This window comes from Lycium barbarum, chromosome 11, assembly GCF_019175385.1.
Source record: "Lycium barbarum isolate Lr01 chromosome 11, ASM1917538v2, whole genome shotgun sequence".
NCBI lineage: Eukaryota > Viridiplantae > Streptophyta > Magnoliopsida > Solanales > Solanaceae > Lycium > Lycium barbarum.
In genome coordinates, this window is record NC_083347.1 from 35,774,567 (window position 1) to 35,796,597 (window position 22,031).

Consider the following 22,031-nt stretch of genomic DNA (forward strand, 5'->3'; position numbering starts at 1 on the left):
TTGACAACACTCATATTCTTTTGAGCAACGTTAGCTTTTACCTTGTAAGACTCTTGGTGATGACTTGTTTGCCCGCAAGGAGGATATGGCTGCTCTTTAGTTGCGGGGAATATGTTTGTTGTGGAGACCATAGGGCATCTTCTCCTTCTCAAGGCCAAGTCCTCTTCTGCCATTTCCATTTTTCTTATTTCTGGAGGAGATTACGTCAGCAGACCAGGTCTACTTGAGAGTTTTGTCAAGATCGAACTTTGCCCTTTCCAAATCTTTTCTTAGCAATTTTTTCTTCTCAATTTCAATAGTAAGACTTGACTTTACTTTCTTTAGTTCAGCTTCAAGTTCTAAGGAAGTCTCACTTGTTGCTCCTCTTCTTTGGATGAGGTTTCTATCTCTTTTCTCACTTGACATTCCAACAAGATATTTAATTGGTTTGTCTCAAACACCTGTTTCTCCATTTCTTTTGTTATCACGCACAGGTCCTCCTTATCCAGTTTTATTTCATCAAGAGCAAGATTCAGCTTCTTTCTCTCAGCAACCAGAGCATGATAATCTTCAATTAACATATTTGATAGTGATATGAATTTTTTCTTAAAGAAATCTCTTATGTTTTTCTTTACATCGAAGAAATTTACCTTTTTATTCTCATCATCAATATCACCTGTGTCAGATTCAGCCGTGAGTGCAAGGTCTGACTTATGCTCAGTTGCTTCATCGTCAAATGCCATCATGGACAAGTCATATTTGTCATTTTCATCCTCAGACTCACTTGAGGAGTCTCCCCAGGCTGCAAGTGCTTGCTTCACAATCTTATCAGCGACCTCTTTCCTTCTAAAACTCTTGTTGGGGACCTAGTTCCTCTTGGCAGTTCTGTCATAATCGACCTACCTATTTTGAGGACAATCCTTCATGAAATGACCAGGTTTACTACACTTGTGACAGGAGTAGTCGTTTCTGTTGGGGTTTCCTATTTTGGGGAACATGACATTTTATTTATCATCTTGTGAAACCTCTGTGTGAGATAAGACATTTCGGAGACATCATCACTGGACTCTCCCTTTACAGCTTTGAGATCCAAGCTCTTCTCCTTCCTCACCTCATTCTTTTCTACCTTCTTCATGGTCATCTTCATCTCATATGTCTTGAGGTTTCCAATAAGCTCATCGACAGTCAACGTATCTAGATCTTTGGTTTCAAAGATAGCATTTACCTTGCTATCCCACGAGTCAGGTAATACATCAAGCATCTTCCTTACCAGCTTGGTAGTTGTGATGACTTCTCCGAGAGAGTAGAGCTCATTGATTATCAATGTGAATCTGGTGTGCATCTCGTGAATGGATTCACTCTCTTTCATTTTGAACATCTCATACTCAGTGGTGAGCATGTCAATCTTAGAGTTTTTTACCTGAGTTGTTTCTTCATGAGCAGTTTAGAGAGCTTCCCAGATCTCTTTTGCTGATAAACAAGCTAAGACTCAATTGTACTCATCCGGTCCTATTCCACACACAAGAATCTTCTTGGCTTTATAATTCTTCTATATTTTCTTCCTATCAGCTTCATTGCATTCTTTTCTTGTTTTGACAGTAATATTTTTACCATCTTCACTTGTGTGAACTGGGATATAGGGACCATCACATATGATATCCCAAAGCTCTGAATCTTCGGCCACGATGAAGTCGTGCATTCTTGTCTTCCACCACACATAATATTTTTTGTTAAGTCTGGGTGGCCTAGTGAAAGAAAGTCCTTCTTCCAAACTTGGCGGGGCTGCTATTTTACAGATTCTTTTTAGGTGTTAACCTTTGAGAAAGCACCCGCTCTGATACCAATTGATGTACGCTATATGTCCACCAAACACAGTACAGAGGGACCTAGTTGTGTACCAGTTCCCTTATGCAATGTAGTATGTAAAGGTTACAGGATGTTACCATGAAAAACTCCTTGCTCAAGGGATTAAAAATCACAACCTATCCCAGTAGGATTTCAACTCCACTACACGAGTAACTTTAGATTACAATCGATTGTAAGCTAGGAATTAACTCTAGTAACCCCTCACCCTTAGAATGACTCTTTTGTAACCTAGGAACTAACTCACATAGTACCTCGACCTTTGAAATACTCCGATTGCAAGAACCTCCACTTGACTAACTCTAGCCAAGGACCACTAATACACCTAGACTAACTCTAGCCTAGTGTGGCACTAAAAAGCTTATGGAAACACATTTCCAACAAGTACACTTTGAGACTTTTCAAAACACCTACACAAGGTTCTTATAGGAGAAGAGTAGGCTCATAATTTAAGCATAAACGAACAAAGACTTACAATAACATAAAGAACTTTAGACTAAATCTGTGTTCGGATCGGGTTCTTCAGTTTGTGACTTGTTCTTGATAGAACTTGAGAACTTGTGACGACAAGGATTTGCTCGATTTAGATTAGGTTTTCAAGTCTGCTTAATATGTTGTGATCATGTTGTATATATAGTTGGATCATGTAGGATGCGTAGAGACCACTCATTCACTTTGACCTAAAGCATGGGCCAACTCAAAGCTGTACTTATGTGCAATAAGTGGCTCGGCTTCATAGGTGTTCTTCACTGATGGTGCAAGGTGCATAGAGAGCAGATCACATACCAAGTCTCTATCTGGTTCTGAAATAGTTTGACAATCATTAAAACAAAAGGCACTTGGACTTATCACAACTGCTGTTGTGGCTCCCAATTTTTTAGGTGTGCCAGTGCCTGGCATTATTTCACCCCCAGCTACTCAACCCATAATGACCGTCGAGGAACAGACAATGTTCAACCAATTCAAGAAGATGGATTCTCCTAGATATGATGAGAACCCTAATGATGATACTTATGAGTTATTAATTATCTATCATGAGAGGTTGTACTACCTCGGGTTAGTAGAGTCTCACGAGATAAACTATACCTCTTTCTAGATGATTGGACCCACCAAGCAATGGTGGAGGTCGTATGTTGAGACTAGACCAACAGGGTCTTGTTTTACTTAGGCTACATTCCCTGAGGACTTCTTGGAGAAGTTTGTTCTCCGTGGTGTAAAGGAGCGGAGGAGAGTTCAATTTGAGGGTGTAACGACCCGTTTGGTCATTTTAGGTAGTTTACCCCTTTTACCCATGTTGACCATTCCCCAAGCTTCTTTAAAGCGTATTTGACTCATGGGGATAGGTAGCATAGTTCTCGAGGCAATTGGGTGAGTCGTGGTTGGTTTTGGGGTTTTAGAAGTTAAGTGAAAAGTGTTGACCAATAGTTGTTTTTTGGGTAAATGAGTATTTTTAGGAATCTCGTCGGTTCCATTAGTTCTGGAGGGTCAATTTTGACTTGGTAGAATAGTTGGTTTGATTCCCGAGGGCCTCAAGGGTGTATTGGCCATTTGGGTAAAATTCTTATTTTTGGGCGATTAGGGGTCGACCGGGTCAAGATGACCTCTTTTGGGAAATTCAAGTGCGCGGGCAAGTTCGTAGCGTGTTTTATGATTGAAATGCATGTTTGATTTGTGTATGGGGGGGTGGGGTCCCTGTGAGTTTCAGGCATTTGTTCGTAGTTGGGGAAACACCAGATTTTTCTGGTGTGATTTTGCTGATTTCCCTCTTCGCGTTCGCGCGGAAGGGACCGCGTTCGTGATGGTCTCGTTTCCGTAAGCCCTGTTATGTTCGCAAAGAAGATTGGGTTTGGGATGGCCCGTGCACAAAGCCTCGCGTTCGCGAAGGCCATTTTCATTAGGCCGATCCTCATTTCACCGCATGCGCCAGGGTACTTCACGAACTCAATGAAAGGGTTTTCTGAAGCAGTTAAATATTCCGAGATTTCATAAATAAGCCTCATTCTAAAACATTTTAGGTTCTAGAGCTTAGATTTTGATGATTTCAAGTTCTACATTCAAGATTTTACCTTGGGGTAAGTTTCTAATCCATATTTAGGCTTATAAACATGATTTCATCCTTGGATTCACCATTTAATCCATGATTCTAGGTAGGGAAATAAGGGTTTGCATGAATTGAGGGTTTTGGGAAATAAATGAAATTGATGGACTAATTGTGGTTAGAAGTCCATTAAATTAGGGGTTAGACTATGTGTAGTGTAATTTTACTCTTAATTTCTAGTTTTTCCCTTGGGGCTCGGTATGGATTATTTTGGGTTCGTTTTGAGTTTCCTCTTAAATGTATCAATATGGGTATCGTTGGGTTCGTAGGACCATGTAGGTTGCTAATTTAATCTTGATAGGTCTAAATTTTTGATAAATCACCATTTTGACTTTCGAGTTGGGATTCGGGGTTTTGGGTTGACTTTTGAACTCAGATCGTTTTGCCAATATTTAAATATGCTTATAACCGATTTATTAATGTAGAATTGGTTATTGTTAGACTTTGATCGTTCTGAGGCGATTCAAAAAGGGAAATCTCATATTGGATAGTTAGTGGCGCTCGCTCGGCTTTGAGGGAGGTTACGGCTTAGTTTTGTTAGACTCCGGTTAAAGAATCATATGTAGTTGTAGAGATTGACGGGGACAACATGATAGGCCTTCGGGAATGGTGTGGAGGTGAATTTCAGTTAGGTTGGTATCATCAACTGTTATGTGGGCTTGTTGCCATTTGTGCTTATACTTGGGACTATTGCATGCATGTATCTCTGTTACATAATAACTCACTTATCCAATGAAAAGAAAGGGTAATAATAATGAATAAGCCGTAATCAGTGATAGGTGACATATCTTGATAGGATTGAATGCCGCAACAGGGTATCGCATTGCACGCCACAATAAGTACATGGAATTCGCGAGTCCCCCATGGGTCATGACTATTGATGGCGAGATGCCTTAGCATATGTGTACACCATTTGCAAGAGATGGCCATTGCACTGCATCGCATACATTCATTCATACATCCTTGAGGAGCTGGTGATTTGACTGTTATTGAATAGATTTCATTCTTCATATGATTCTTTATCTGATATGTGACTATTGCGGTTGTACCTAATTGTCTTATCTATTTTACCTGTTGATTTATATATCTTATATGCGTTATCTAACTATTTTCGACCTATGATGCTTACCAGTACTAGTGTTGCGATACTAATCTTGTTGCACTTTTGTTGAGTGCAGAGTCTCATCCAGGATCCAGTTTCACACCCCGTGGCTGATTTCACAAGGGTAACTCTCATGGTCTTTTCAGGGTGAGCCACTTGGTCGTTCGTGGCCCCTGGAAGACCCCTCTTTACTTGTTCCTGCTTTACATTCCAACAGACAATATTTGACCTAAGGGCACATGTCACACTTGTATCTCGTATTCGTATGTTAGAGCTCTTGTACTGTTTGACTAGATTTTGGGAGATGTTGGATACTTCTTTCGTAATGCAAATTTGTTAAGACTTGATGAATTGTTCCTTATTAAATTCCGTTTTTGATTAATTTGTTCTAAGGTTTTGGGGACGTGGCTCGCCTACCCGAGGGGATAGAGTAGGTACCACTATGACCCACGAATTGGATCGTGACATACAGGATATGCCAGGAGGGACAATAGTGGTCAAACATGAGACACAACTCCATGCATTGTCTCGACATGATTTGATGATTCTTTCGGATGAGACTGAGAGAGTGAGGAGATTCACAAATGGCTTGATTTTTCCTCATCGTTTTGTTGCAGCTCTGATGGATGCCTCACGAGCTTCGTTTTAGAAGATAGTGGATGCAGTCAAAGAGGTCAAGTTTATTAGGTATGCAGACTATAAAGAGCGACCGTGTAACAAGCCCTGCTTTAGTACTTATAGATGTACCTCATCTGGAGGTACGGTGATATGCCGTGAAATTATGGCACATCTAATGCTTTTTAACTAAGTTTTACTTATTTTCGAGTAAGTTTGTGTTAGTTAGATGTGTTTTGTGTATTGTGCAGGTATTTCTAAGTTAGAATGCAAGGCAAGTGAAAACGAGGAATTTCTGGTGTTCAGTACTGGTTTTGCACAAAGTACGGACCGTCTTCATGTCTACAGTCCGTCTTCTTGGTCATCGAAATGCAAGGAGAGTTCATGCAGCTAAGAAAGGTTGACGATATGCAGAGCATGCAAATTGACGGTCCATCGAACATGTTGACGGTCCGTCAATCAAGGCCTAAGATCACTTCACATGTCAACTTATCCTAAGAATGCAGGCATGACTAACCAAGCAAGTTCTAGATTACACACATAACTAGAGAACATATATACAAAACCTCACAACACATGGCATCAGAATTGTCAACACTCTAATCTCCCCGCTCATATTCCGTACACAAGATAAAACATTAGTCTAAATGTCACTGATACGCTCAAATTACACCTATTAATGGCGTAAAGCGGACGTTGTCAAATATAGTAACCCAAACAAGGTTGGGGTCGAATCCCACAGGGAATATGGAGAGAAAAAGGTACTAATTATTTATGTAACTAATCTCTAGAAACTTTAATTTTATTCCGAATAGTATAGAGTAGAGATTTGGTTTGTATTTGCTATTTTGAAGTATTTGGAATTTGTTTGGATTGGGAGAACCAAAGTTGTGTCCCCGCGGTGATTAGATGTTATGCTATGGGTATCAATGTGATATATTTCTAATGGGTCGGGGTTTTGTATGCACTTAATCTCTAATGCACTTCCTAATATTTTCCAATAGTTTGAAAGTATTTCTTTTCATGATTTTCCCAAATGTAGAAAAGTTGTAAGTAAGATTGATTAAATATGCCAAGTAGAACTCATCTTATCCCTAAGTGAGTTCATTAAACGAGGGTTAGCGCCCCGAGTCCTTGTTATATTATTTCAAATCACACCCTAGTTCATCTTTCCAAATAAACTAGGGTTTGTGCATAAGCAAGTGTTTGCAACCACTAACGAATAATGAATGTGAGAAATAATAAAACACATCACAACCCATTATATATATACAATGTTGGACACCCATTACATAACACCCATCATTTGGGTCCACAACTTTGATTAAAGAAACTACTCACACATAATGGTCTCAAAAGTAATAAGCAATAAATGAGACATAAAGCTTACAAAGTGTGATAAAGATGATGGAAAATGGAATCTTATTATCTTCACTTAGCTCCAAAAGTGGAGTAATCAATGCTCACCCACCAATGGAACTTTGTTCACGTGCACAATAGAAAACTGGCCTCCAAAAATAACCTAAAATGTTCTTTAAATAGGCTCCAAAACCGTACAGCAGTGAATGACAAAATTGCCCCTAATAACAAGATCGACGGACCGTTGATCGTTCGACTATCTGTCGATTCCTCCATCCTTTATATCTTCAGCGATGTGATCCATTCGACGCTGCCGTCGACCAGTTCGACGCTCTGTTAGTATTCCGTCTTTCTCTCTTCTTGTTGACAGATCTTGATTGACGACACAAACGATGAAGCGTCGATCGGTTTGATGCCTCGTCGATGGCTCCGTCCTTTGTCGTCTTCAACTAAGGCCATCACTGGAAAATCGAGCTTATCGACGCTTCGAAGGACGGTCCGTCGGCTGATCGACGGGACGTCGATTCTTCATTTCTGGCCAATTTTTCCTTTATTCTTTGTTTTTGCTTTTGGGCCATTGTTTTCCTAAAACACAACAAAAACATATTAACAAGAACCAGACTTACTTGAAAACAACCAAAATTCATAGTAAAAAGGCGTCGAATGTGCCACGAAACTGCGGCACATCAGCACCCCCAACTTAGGATCTTTGCTTGTCCTCAAGAAAGTCAGAAAAAACAACCAAAAAATAAACTACAACTATGCTAAAAATAAAGTAAAAGTGACTACAATGGTGCTTGCTCATCACTAACGACATGTGCATTTTTCAAATCAACTCCCTCTTTCCTCATTCCCAAACAAGGTTCTTTCACAATAACTTATTAGAATTGACCATGACGCTTCAATCAATGACATCACATTATTAGAAGCATTTATGCGTGCGAGTATTCACCATTATGCCCTCACTTAGATTAGAGAATGTCCCACACACAATTTTACGATAAGAATCGGGACAAGGATGGATGAGAATAGAAAGCATTCGCGCTCACAAAGAAGTTCATGATTTACAAGTACAAATACCATATGCTTGACTTTAATTTCAATGTCTAACACTTTCGGATGGTTCCGTTGTGATCACTATAGGCCTTTTTCTTGGGTTGTAATGTAGGCTCGGGGATGGGTACGATACGTATTTGGGAATTAGTGACTCATCCTCCTCGACACTACAGATTTTGACCTTTCTTTTCATGCCCATTCTATTCATTCTTCAACTCATGACTAAGATGTGATTTTATTCTTATTAGAATTTACAATATTTTTATGAAACAATATTATTATTATTTTTTTAAAACATTTTTCTCAAATTTGATCCGCTATCACATCCAGTTCTCGACTATGCAACTCACACACCCCCAGATTTAGGCTCTTGGCCTCTACTTCACACATATACCACCCCCAGCTTAGGCGATTTGCCTCTTTTCTCTAGTAGTGTCAAGGAGGGAACGGGTGCAAAGATGGAATGAATTCATGAAGCGGGGAAAAGGTTTGTTACGGCTAATCAAGAGAAAAAGTCAAAGGTTCAACATACGAACTAGTGATATTCATATAGAACGGGTTTTGGGATTTTTAAGGTTAATGTGACTATTTACAAGGAAAGCCTATGATCATTTCACAACCAACTATCCTAAGCAAAATAGCACAACCTACCAGGCAAGTTCTAGATCTACATATGCTAACAATGAACACAAGAAATTCTTACACGCACAATGGCATAAGGATTTGAACACTTAATTCATACACACTCTAATATCTATGATGTCACAAAAAGAACCATACATGTCAATTCATTACAACTTACGATACGCAACAAACTTTCGAAGGGGTCTATTTCAAATCAATCAATTTTCAAGTTCACAAAAAAAAATTTCATTCAAAATTCATGCCATACGTTCAAAATGCAACCATGAAAGTAACAATTACTTTAAACAAGATTTAACACATATATACACTATAAGATACATCAGGTTACCCCAACACCCCCAACTTAAAGAGGATGCGTTGTCCCTAATGTATCAAAACTCATACCATCACCCCATAGTGGAGGGGCTGACCTGAGATGCTCTAATCCTGCTGTTGCTGCTGAGGTGTCTGCTCCGCAGCAGTGCGAATGGGAACCCTCTCTACTGCTGGCTCAGTGGACTCAAAAGGTGGAGCTGACTGGACCTGTGGCTGCAGGTCCTAAGGAGCTATCGTAATCGGCCTGACTGGTGCTGGGATAGCACTAGTGCTAGAAGATGCGTCGATGAACCTCGTGTCCAGGCGCGACCACCGAATACCCTCCTGAACCTCGGGGTCTTCATCCTCATTATCCTCCCCCTCATCCTTATCATCAGCTATTGTGTCAGGCCTCTTTCTCTTGCGACTTTCCCTAGGCTCATCGTCAGTCACCAAGTCAACTACTCTAATCAAATCTGAACTGCTGGCGACTGGTGCAGGTGGCGTCGGGTCATCCACAATAACCTGCTCTCTTGTCCGAAGGGCCTTAATCTCCGCTCTAAGCTAGTCAAGCTCAGTCTTCAAATCTCCCGAAGTACCACTCTCACTCTTCTTCTCAATAGCGAGTATCCGCATCTCTAAACTGTCAAGTCACGCATTTACCCTGGCGTGATGCTTCTCCATAGCCTCCTGAAGAGGCTCCAACTCTAGTGCAATCTCTTTCCGGACAAACCTACCCAACTGCTATAATATCCGGGTCACCTGCTGATCAGCACGCTCTGCCTTGATGGCAAACTCTCTGAAGTTAGATCTGTTAAGGACAAAGAGATCCTCGGAAGCCGATGCTGCGGCTGATGTAGGAATAGGAGATGAAGATGGGACAGCAGGCCGAGGTGGTGCCTCTGAAGAAAGGGTAGCATCAGCTCCAGATGGTGTGGAGGCCTCTGCTGTGGACAGTCCCTCCGTGGCCATATCAACTGTGCCCTGTGGTACTGAATCCATAACATGCTCAGTCTGCTCATCCATGAGATCTAGCAATGAAGTACTGGCGGCCTGAGATGTACGGAGGGTCTCATCCTTACTCAGTGTGATGTCACACACCTTTATTGTAGGGAGAGTGGCTGCAAATGTATTAATGTGCCTCACCTGGGCCAACTTACACAACTGTGTGATAAGGCACGGGAATATCAAGGTTATCTCCTCCTGTGGTACGCATGCCCGAATGGCTCTACTGATCAATTCACCCAAGTTGATTGGGTACCTGGATAGTATGGTAGCCATAACCACTGCTCTGTCCGACGTGACTATGTTATCTGCTCCCGTGGGCAGAACCCGATATATGACGAAATTCCACCAAAATTTAGCTTCCAAGCTAATATCCTCCTTATGTATTTTGGCAGCCAATTTACTCACCCATGGGGCCTGGTCCGCCGGCCCTCTAGCCATCACTGTCGCAAACCATTCCCTTACAGATTGCTCAGCCCTTCTTTCAAACTTATCATCATATTCCACTGTGGTCGGTGCCACGAAGTCATCACCAAAATAAAACCTGTTGATTGTGCGGGCTGAGATATCAACATGGACACCCCGAACATACATTGTGTCTAATGGAGGGGCGGCTTTCAAAGCTCTCTTGTTCTTGTGCCGCTGCTCTAGCATCACTCTGTAGGTAGCATAGAATTCCCGAACCATGGTCGGGCAATAATCCCCTGGAGGCTGTGTGAATGCCTCAAGATGACAGTGCTGGATGAGATCAGTAATCCGAGGGTAGCTCTCTAAGCCGCTCATACTGATTTGTTCTACTTGTTGAATATTCCTCCTCGGATTACCCTCGCTGACTGTAGTCGCCCCTTTTATATAGTACTTTCAGCACCCCTCATAGGGGAATCAGATTGCAGCTACCTCCATCTTTTGCAGTCGCAGCCGCTCTTGTTGCTCATCTGAATTTCGCTCAGGAGCGGCTGGTTGCTCTGTTGCTGCCTCGCTAGCACCAACGGATGTGGAGGATGAAGCCCCCTCTGCAGACTGGGAGGAGAGTGGGATGGGTGATGCTACTTGGGGAGTGGTGGCCTGTGCCCTCAATCAAGCCGTTTGGACCACCGCTTGACTTTCAGAGACGGAGGGTTCATCCCTAAGAGTAAGCGTTGTTTGTCCCCGACCTCGGTCTTTTCTGGGACCACCACCCCGCTTGACTGGATTCTTTGGAGGCATATCTGCAAAAAGAACACCCTTCGTTGTTGAGACAACCATAGAAATATAACAAAACCAGACAAAAGTGCAAAACATGTGATAATGTTTAAGCTGCCAGCGGTCCGTCGATTTGCTACAAGAGTCGTCGAAGTGTTCATCGATCTCATCGTCGATCTCTTGTTAGCCGTTGAAATTTGTAACTTAAAGACGGTGGGAAAGATGCCCCGTCGATTGACTCGACGGGACATCAAGTCCACCGTCAAGTTTGTTTTGGTTACGACTTCTGAGAGGGCTCATTCGACGTTGAGAAGGACGGTCCTTCGAATGAATTGACGGACCGTCGAACTGAGCGTCGAATGATTTCGCAGGCTGCTACTAACAAATTCAATACAATCCTTTGGTCGTGGTACAAATCTTCACGTAGTTTGGAGTTACTCAGACTTAACCCCACGTTGGCTTGGGTTAGAATAGGGGAAACAATTGGCGGGCAAAACAACTCTGTAGTCGTAATGCCCTCCAAGCCATCGTTACACACAACACCACACTTTGGCATTTCATCAAACAGGTGGCGGGCAAACAACAACAATCTCATGAATGAGGTGTGTTTGTCGTAATGCCCTCCGACTCGGCTAAAGACCAATGAATCAACATCCAAAAACAAACCACCCCCAGCAAAATAAAAATTGAGCATCCGAGGCGAAATAATAGAAAAACATGGAGCAATTGGAAGGCAAGCAAAATAATCAAAACATGCCATGGAATGCGAGCAAACAACTAGCAAGAACAAGGGAGCAAACAATCCACGAACTCACATACCTTAAAATGGAAAGAAGATTTGATTTCAGCCCTTAAGGAAGGAAAAACAAACGAATAATCACTACTAGGGTGACACACACACAGAGGGACAGAGTAATGGGGCAGGAGGGGAACAGTGGTTGTGGGGTGGTGAAGAGAGGGGGACGTGGGTAACGGTTATGGGAGAGGGAGAGGTGGAGAGAGAGAGAGAGAGAGAGAGAGAGAGAGAATTTTAAAAGAAGTGAATGGGGAGAGAGAGAGAGACGACGCGAGGTTATAACAATACTCACCCGAACCGACGCGTCAAAAGGACGGAGCATTGATTGGTTCGACGCCCTGTCCAACTGACCGTCGATCAGTTCGACGGAGCAACAAACCTGTCGTCGAACTGCCATTATTTCCAGTGACGAATATTTCAGGTGGTCCACTCCGACGGTGCATTCAACGGCTCGTCGAACAGATCGACGTTCCGTCGAATGCACCGTGTATCTGCTTTCCTGGCAATTTCTGGGTTCAACACTTAAGTTCCTCGACACATCAACAAACATCAAAACAACACAACAACAAAAATCAACGAAATGGAAAAACATATTGCGAAAATGAACATGGGTCGCCTCCCAAGAAGCGCACAATTTAACGTCGCGGCACGACGTAATACCACTTTTGGTGTTAAGGTCCGGTGCCATGTTTCAATCGGTGAGCATCAACAATCTTTTCCCCATCAACCATCCAATGGTAGTGCTTTACCCGATGGCCATTCACCCTGAAAGTACGAATCCTATCGTCGGACTTTAACTCTATCGACCCATTGGGTGACACACTCACCAAAGTAAAAAGGCCAGACGACTTGGATTTCAACTTGCCCGGAAAGAGCTTCAACCTTGAATTGAATAGCAACACCGAATCACCCGGTTGAAAATCTCTCTTCAGAAGTTTGACATCATGATAGTGCTTCATCTTTTCTTTATACAAACTCGCACACTCATAGGCATGATACCAAAACTCATCCATTTCATTCATTTGAAACAACCGCAACTTGGCTTCTTCGTCCCAATTCATGTTCAATTTTTTTAATGCCTACAAAGATTTGTGTTCAAGTTCAACAGGTAGATGGCAAGCTTTACCGAACATCAACCGATAAGGAGAAGTACCAATGGGTGTCTTGAATGTCGTTCTATGAGCCCAAACAGCATCATCAAGCTTAGATGACCAATCAGTTCTATTTTCATTAACCGTCTTGGCTAAGATGCTTTTTATCTCCCGATTGGAGACTTCGACTTGCCCACTAGTTTGGGGATGGTAAGGAGTTTCCACCCTGTGCTTCACTCCATATTTCTCCATGAGATCAGCGAATTGATTGTTACAAAAGTGAGTACCACCATCACTAATGATTTCCCTTGGAGTGTCAAACCTTGTGAATATGTTTCTTTTGAGAAAATTAGTAACACTCTTGCCGTCATTGTTGGGCAATCCTACAGCTTCAACCCACTTGGACACATAGTCAACCGCAACAAGGATGTATCGCATATTACGAGAACTCACAAATGGGCCCATAAAGTCGATGCCCCACACATCAAATAGCTCAACCTTCATGACAAAATTCAATGGCATTTCATGCTTCCTCCCAATTGACCCTTGCCGTTGACATTGGTCACAATATTTCACCATCAAATTTGCATCATGATAAAGGGTGAGCCAATAATATCCACTTTCAAGCACTTTAGCCACTGTGCGGTTCTTACTGTGATGACCCCCCACGGGAGAGTCATGGCAAGCTTTCAAGATTTCCATGGCCTCAGATTCGGCCACACATCGCTGAATGATGTTGTTGGCACAAGTGCGGAATAAATAGGGCTCATCCCAATAGTATTGACGACTATCTCTCAAAAAATTCTTCTTTTGATAAGCCTTGATGTCGTCGGGGATAAGACCCGCCACTAAGAAGTTGGCGATATCTGCATACCAAGGAGAAACCTCACAAGATACAGCCAAGAGTCTCTCATCGGGGAAAACATCATTTAATTCAAGATCTCCACTCGGTCTCCCAGCTTCCTCAAGTCTAGATAGATGATCCGCAACTTGGTTTTCACAACCTTTTCGATCTTTGACCTCAAAGTCAAACTCTTGCAACAACAATACCCAACGAATCAACCGCGGCTTTGCATCTTTATTTGTCATCAAATATCTCAAGGCCGCATGATCCGTATGAACAACCACTTTGGATCCGAGTAGATAGGCCCGGAACTTCTCAAACGCATAGGCAATGGCTAGAGGTTCTTGCTCGGTGATGGTATAATTCATTTGAGGTCCATTTAGGGTCTTGCTAGCATAATAAATTGGGTGCTTGATTTTGTTGTGCCTTTGCCCAAGCACCGCACCAATAGCAAATCCGCTCGCGTCACACATGAGCTCAAACGGCAATGACGAGATACAATAATTGGAGTAGAGGTAAGCATTTCCTTCAACTCATTAAATGCCTTAAGGCACTTCTCATCAAACGCAAACTTAGCTTCTTTTTCAAGAAGCTTACACATAGGGTTGGCGATCTTAGAGAAATCTGTGATGAACCGCCTATAGAAGCCGGCATGTCCCAAGAAGCTACGAACTCCTTTGACAGAGATAGGGGGAGGGAGCTTGGCTATAACATCAAATATTACTTGGTCTACCTCAATACCCTTCTCGAAAATCCTATGGCCAAGGACAATCCCTTCCTTCACTATGAAATGACATTTCTCCCAATTAAGTACAAGGTTAGTTTCTTCACACCGCTTCAATACCTTACCGAGATTGGCAAGACATTCGTCAAAAGAGTCACCAACAATCAAAAAGTCATCCATGAAGACTTCCAAGAAATCTTCCACCATATCCAACAAAATAGATATCATACACCGTTGGAAAGTAGTCGGGGCATTGCATAAGCCAAAAGGCATGCGGCTAAAATCAAAAGTGCCATAAGGACAAGTGAAAGTGTTTTTCTCCTGGTCCTCTAATGCAATGTTAATTTAGTTGTACCCCGAATAGCCATCCAAAAAGCAATAATAAGATCTTCTGGCTAGCCGAGCAAGCATTTGATCAATAAAAGGCATAGGGAAGTGGTCTTTACAAGTCGCGGTGTTGAGCTTTTGATAGTCCATACACACTCGCCATCTGGTAAATGTCCTTGTAGGAATCAACTCATTCTTGGAATTAGGGACAACAGTGATGCCCTCCTTCTTTGGCACACATTGCACCGGACTAACCCATGGACTATTTGCAATTGGGTATACAACACCCGCATCCAACCATTTTATTATCTCTTTCTTGACCTCTTCTTGCATAGGAGGGTTTATCCTTCTTTGATGCTCTACACTTGGTGAACTATCCTCCTCAAGTTCGATTCTATGTTCACAAATACCGGAGAGAATCCCCCTAATATCCGTAATAGTCCACCCAATAGATCTTCGATAAGCCCGCAACACTTCAAGCACCTTTTGAGTTTGTTCCTCATTTAACAAAGATGAGAGAATAACCGGTAAAGTATTTTCTGGGCCAAGAAAAGCATACTTCAAATGAGAGGGAAGTAGCTTGAGCTCAAGTTTTGAAGGCCCAATAATCGAAGGCTTAGCCGGAGGAGTGGTTCTTTTATCAAGATCAAGAGATAATTTCTTTGGCTCATAAGAGTACGAACCCCGGCCAATAAGAGAATTAACCGTTTCAATATACTCCTTCATGTCATCCGCCTTGAAGTTTACCAAAATAGCCTAAAGTGTTTCGTCAAAGTGCTCCTCCTCTAACTTATGATCCACCGCTTTGTCTACCACATCGAAAGAATCAATGACCTAAATGCTCTCATAAGCACTAGGCAATTTTAACCCCTAGCTAGCTTGGAAAGTTACCTCTTCATCATTGACCCGAAATTTTATTTCATTCTTTTCCGAGTCCCTTAGAGCTCTCCCGGTGGCCAGAAATGGCCTTCCCAAGATAATTGGGACTTCTTTGTCAACCGCACAATCAAGGATGATAAAATTTGTCGGCAATAAGAATTCCTCCACTCTAACAAGGACGTCATCAACAACCCCTACCGGTCTTTTGATGGTTCTATCGGCCATTTAGAGACGCATGCTCATTGGTCTAGGTGTTCCCAACCCGGATTGTTTATAGATGGTTAGTGGCATCAAATTAATACTAGCCCCATTATCACATAAGGCACGAGCAAAATCATGATGACCGATGGTGCAAGGGATAGTGAAAGCCCCGGGATCTCCCTTCTTCTCAACCTTTGATGACGAAATAATAGCGCTCACACGGTGGGTGACTCCCATCGTATCATGCTTGATTGGTCTTTTCTTCGTCAACAAGTCTTTCAAGTATTTAGCAAATCCCGACATTTCTTGGAATGCATCAAGAAATGGGATATTCATTGACAACCCTTTCAATTGGTCGTAGAAGCGTTGGCACTTGGCATCCTCCGTTCTTTTAATCAATATTTGTGGGAACGGGGGAGGAGATTTATATGTTTGAGTCAAGGGTTTAATTTCCCCCGCGACCTTGCTCTTTTGGGTGCTACCCCCGGTAGCTTTTTCAACACTTGGCACCTCATCACCCTCGAGAACAATAGGGTGTGCCTCCTTCTCTTTCTCGAAAATAATAGGCACTTCAATTGGTGCCTCCAGTTCTTCTTCAATTTCTTCCTCAATAACCTCATCAACAATCGGCTCGACAATGATAGGTTCAACCACTCTCTGATTTACCGCATTAAGGATCTTTCCACTTCTAGTAGAAATAGCTTTGCATGAGGCAATGTGATCACCTCCACTACCCCTTGGGTTCGGAATTGTGTCACTAGGAAGGCCCCCTCTTTGTGGTGGATGTTGCTCACGAGAAAGATCTTGCATTTGTGACTCAAATTTTTGAATCAAAGCGGTGTACGAGCCTACCACTTCGGTCAAATTTTCCATCTTCTTGTCACTCTTATTTTGGTTGTCCAATATCTTTTCAAGCATAGATTCCATTTGAGAAGTCACTTGATAATTGGAAGGACCCTCTCGCCAATTTTGAGATTTAGAAGAACGGCCCTTTGGTGGAACATAGGCATTGGAATTCCGATTACCATAATTGTTGTTGTTGTAATCCCTTCTGTCCGAACCACCATATTTATTTCGGCCATATTGATTACTTTGTTGTTGGGGTCTCCATTGCTTTTGATAACCCCCTTGAGAGTTATCGATATAATTAGCATCCTCACATTGTGGCTGCCCTTCTAGATAAGTTTCCTCCGAGACTTGGTACATTCCGGGAGCATGAGATGGCAACTCTTCTACAACATTCACACTTTTAGCTTCTTTCTCCGCAAGCCTCTTTGACAGCAAATCCACAGCGGTTTGCAATTGAGCAAAAGCATGATCTCGCTCATGATTTTCTTTGGCCACCGCGGCAACAGAGAGACTACCATATGACTAGATTTCACTATCATTTGAGTGCCAAGCTTGATTGTGGGTGGTGAGCTTATCGAGCAACCTGGTGATGTTAACAAATGATTTGTCCATGAAGCATCCCCCAGCTGCAGTATTGAATGCAATTTGATTCATTGTATCTAACCCCTTGTAGAACTTCTCGGTGAGAATAGCGTCCAGAAACCCGTGAGTTGGAGATTGAGCTAGATAGTACTTGAAATGCTCCCATGCCGAATATAATTGTTCCCCCAGAAGTTGTTTGAACTCAAAGATCTTATCTCGAAGTTCAGCCTTTTTGCTTGGTGAAAACCACTTCTTCAAAAATGTATTGGCTAACTCGCTCCAGGTGTGAATAGAATTGCTGGGAATATTTTCATACCATTCCCTTGGTTGGTCAGCCAAGGAATATTTAAAGACTCGTAACCGAAGTGCATCAGCAGAAACAGCACCTTGGGATTGTTGAGCACACACGTGTAGGAAGTTCTTCAAATGTCGGAGTGGACAATCCTCCGAAGAATTTCGGAAATAACCTTCAAATTTCAGCAGCTGATAGATAGAACTATCAATTTTGAAAGTAGCATTTCCAGTCCTAGGAGGGACCACAGCAGAAGCATAATCAGCTTCATTGATGAATTCCGCAAATATATTCTCATCTTCATCCTCTTCTGGTGCAGTTGGGTTCACTTGGAGTCCACCTTGGTTTCCTTGATTTCGATTCTGTCTTCCTGCCATATTCACCTGGTTCACCACAACAGCAAACAAGGTGTGATGAAATAGAAAAAGTATTAAAGAAGAGTACACAACAATCAGTAATTTCAAAACCGTATCTCCCGGCAGCGGTGCCAAAATTTGATACGCTCAAATTACACCTATTAATGGCGTAAAGCGGACGTTGTCAAATATAGTAACCCAAATAAGGTTGGGGTCAAATCCCATAGGGAATATGGAGAGAAAAAGGTACTAATTATTTATGTAACTAATCTCTAGAAACTTTAATTTTATTCCGAATAGTATAGAGGAGAGATTTGGTTTGTATTCGTTATTTTGAAGTATTTGGAATTTGTTTGGATTGGGAGAACCAAAGTTGTGTCCCCGCGGTGATTAGATGTTATGCTATGGGTATCAATGTGATATATTTCTAATGGGTCGGGGTTTTGTATGCACTTAATCTCTAATGCACTTCCTAATATTTTCCAATAGTTAGAAAGTATTCCTTTTCATGATTTTCCCAAATGTAGAAAATTTGTAAGTAAGATCGATTAAATATGCAAAGTAGAACTCATCTTATCCCTAAGTGAGTTCATTAAACGAGGGTTAGCGCCCCGAGTCCTTGTTATATTATTTCAAATCACACCCTAGTTCATCTTTCCAAATAAACTAGGGTTTGTGCATAAACAAGTGTTTGCAACCACTAACTAATAATGAATGTGAGAAATAATAAAACACATCACAACCCATTATATATATATACAATGGTAGACACCCATTACATAACACCCATCATTTGGGTCCACAACATTGATTAAAGAAACTACTCACACATAATGGTCTCAAAAGTAATAAGCAATAAATGAGACATAAAGCTTACAAAGTGTGATAAAGATGATGGAAAATGGAATCTTATTGTCTTCACTAAACTCCAAAAGTGGAGTAATCAATGCTCACCCACCAATGGAACTTTGTTCACGTGCACAATAGAAAACTGGCTTCCAAAAATAACCTAAAATATTCTTTAAATAGGATCCAAAAACGCACAGCAGTGACTGACAAAATTGCCCCTGATAGCAAGATCGATGGACCGTCGATCGTTCGACGATCCGTCGATTCCTCCGTCCTTTATATCTTCAGCGATATGATCCATTCGACGGTGTCGTCGACCAGTTCGACGCTCCGTCAGTATTCCGTCTTTCTCTCTTCTTGTTGACAGATCTTGATTGACGACACAAACGACGAAGCGTCGATCAGTTCGACGCTTCGTCGATGGCTCCATCCTTTGTCGTCTTCAACTAAGTTCATCACTAGAAAATCGAGCTTATCGACGCTTCTAAGGACGGTCCGTCGGTTGATAGACGGACGTCGATTCTTCATTTCTGGCCAATTTTTCCTTTGTTCTTTGTTTTTGCTTTTGGGCCATTGTTTTCCTAAAACACAACAAAAACATATTAACAAGAACCAGACTTACTTGAAAACAACCAAAATTCATAGTAAAAAGGCGTCGAATGTGTCACAAATCCGCGGCACATCAGTCACACAAAGACATGCATGTCAATTAAACAACCAAGTTCAAGTTTTCAAAAAAAGTTCGGAGGGAGTGTTTTTAATCAAATCACAACAGGATTGCCTTAGGTTAATCAAACCACCAGTATATAAGCCCAAATTACTATATTTTATCTAAACATGACCTAAACATTCCAGGTTCAACAGAAAATAAACCCCTCGAGAAAGGAACCATGGCAAAGAAAAGCCGAGGGGGTCCTAAACACATATATACATTGTACGAAACTCAAATACTCCTACCCCCAACTGAAGAAATATGCAATGTCCCCAATGTAGTAAAAGTAAAACAAGGGAATAGGAATACATGTGGCGCTCTAGGCGTGCTGCTTATCTCGCTACGCATCAGTCAGCGAAGCATCAGGTGGCGCACCCGCACCAGCAGTAGTATTAGTAGCAGCATCAACAATTCAGTAGTAGCATCAGCAACAGCAGCAACAGTAGTGCCAGTAGGCACTGGCTCTAGAGTAGGTAGGGTCGGTGGCAATGTCTCTCCAGCTGGAGCACTGCTCAAGATGGCTCCGACAGTCCCAAAATGAAAGTTCAGCACAGGAGAGTTCCTAATGGCCTCCTCCACCTGCTGCCCCTCTATACTCAGACCCCTCGGGCGAGTCCTCTCTCTCACCTCCTCGATTTCCTCCTTATCATCACTGGCTACTCTATTCCTCTACCCCCACGACCATCCGCAGCGGTGGGTGCAACTAACTACACCACTGAAAGCTCCTCATCTACCTCCATCGAGACCGTTACTAGGCTCTGGTCACGAGCCTTCAACACCAGTACATCAGCCTTAAGCTGCTCTAACTCTGCCCTCAAAGCATCAGTGGAAGTGGTCGGGCGTGCCATCTCCAAAGTTGTCAATATCATCTCAAAGCTATCGAGCCATGCTGACAATGTCAACCTCATGGGCTCTACAACATCAACCACTCTCTCTCACACAAATTCAACTAGCTGGGCCACTATAACCTTCGGTTGTTGATCCGCTGTAGCCACCTGCTAAGTAAATTTTCTGAAGTTCTCAAGCGAGAAAGCCTAAGGATGAACAACTCTGGCTGCACCCTGGGGTTGTGCTGCGGGTCCCTCTGGCTGTAGGGCTACCCTATGTGGCTATAGAGCCAAAGTCTATGGCTCAGTAACAGCAGTCTGTGTCTTGACGATAATATCAACGGTATCAGTAGCTAGAGCCTTAGGATCTGAAGTCCGGATAGTCGCAGCAACAGGGGCAGCAGTGGCAGGTAACTCCTCCGTAGAGTCACCCGCGGCCCCTGAATGAACAACGTCTTGAGGCATAGGCAACCCTCCAGGAGCAACTAGGAACCCATCTTCTTCTCCCTGGGTATCTCTGAGGGCCTTATTCTCGCTCTTCTCCACAGAATAGGTATACGAGGTTATAATTCGGTGGTCGATGTCAGGCAGAATACGCGCACGTGCCCTCTCAATCAACTCTGTAATCAGGTATGGATAGACCAGTGAAGTGTTGGGCTGGGAAGCCCTCAAATGGATCTCATAACTCGCCAAAACTCTGAAATCAATTGGGTAACTCGACATCAATGCAGCCACAATGACCTGTCTGTCAGCCGTGAGTGCATTATCGGCCTGAGTGGGGAGAAGACGCAAATGCACCACACTCCAGCAAAATTTTCCCTCTGAGGTCAACTACCTCTTTACTATCCTCTTTGCCAAGTTAGTACATTCAGCCCTCTTTCTCAGACGACCAATAATTATAACCACCCAATCTCTGATTGATTGTTCCTTGATTCTCTCCACTTGTCTGCCAACTCAATCTTCTGCCTCGGAGCGGTATAATTATCGCCAAAATATACTCTGTTGATGTCCTTGGCAGATATATCAACACTCACCCCTCGGATCTCGACCTCTTTTAGTGGTTCTAACTCGTACAGTTTCTGGCGCCTTTTTCTTACTTTCTTTATCAAAGCCCCATATGCGGCATATAACTCGTGCACCAATACTGGACAATAATCCCCAGGATCCTCTTACATGAACCCCAGCTAATAGTGGTTAATGATCTCCCTGGCCCTGGGTATTATCTCAAGCCCCTCAAAACTGATTCGTCGCTCCTCATTTATAGTTCGGTTTTCATGTGAGCCGACTTCATCTTTCGAGAAATGCCATACTCGAACAACTCTTTGGCACCCTCAACTGTAAATCGATCCTCAATGCTCTTGCTTCTAATCTCCTATGCCTGAGCCTCTTCATCATTATCATCATCGGGCTGTGACCTCTGACGAGTCGAAGATCTAGAAGGTGCCTGGGATGACTGAGTAACATACTTTGTAGACTGTGGCCACGAGACGGGGGAGGCGTCTCC

At 42.6% G+C, this 22,031-nt stretch overlaps 1 non-coding gene across 1 annotated transcript; it reads left to right on the forward strand.

Moving 5' to 3' along the window:
- Positions 1-17,609: 17,609 nt before the first annotated feature.
- On the forward strand, positions 17,610-17,715 carry LOC132620654 (small nucleolar RNA R71). The gene has a single exon (XR_009575091.1). It is a non-coding gene; the product is annotated as a small nucleolar RNA R71 (small nucleolar RNA).
- Positions 17,716-22,031: the final 4,316 nt, after the last annotated feature.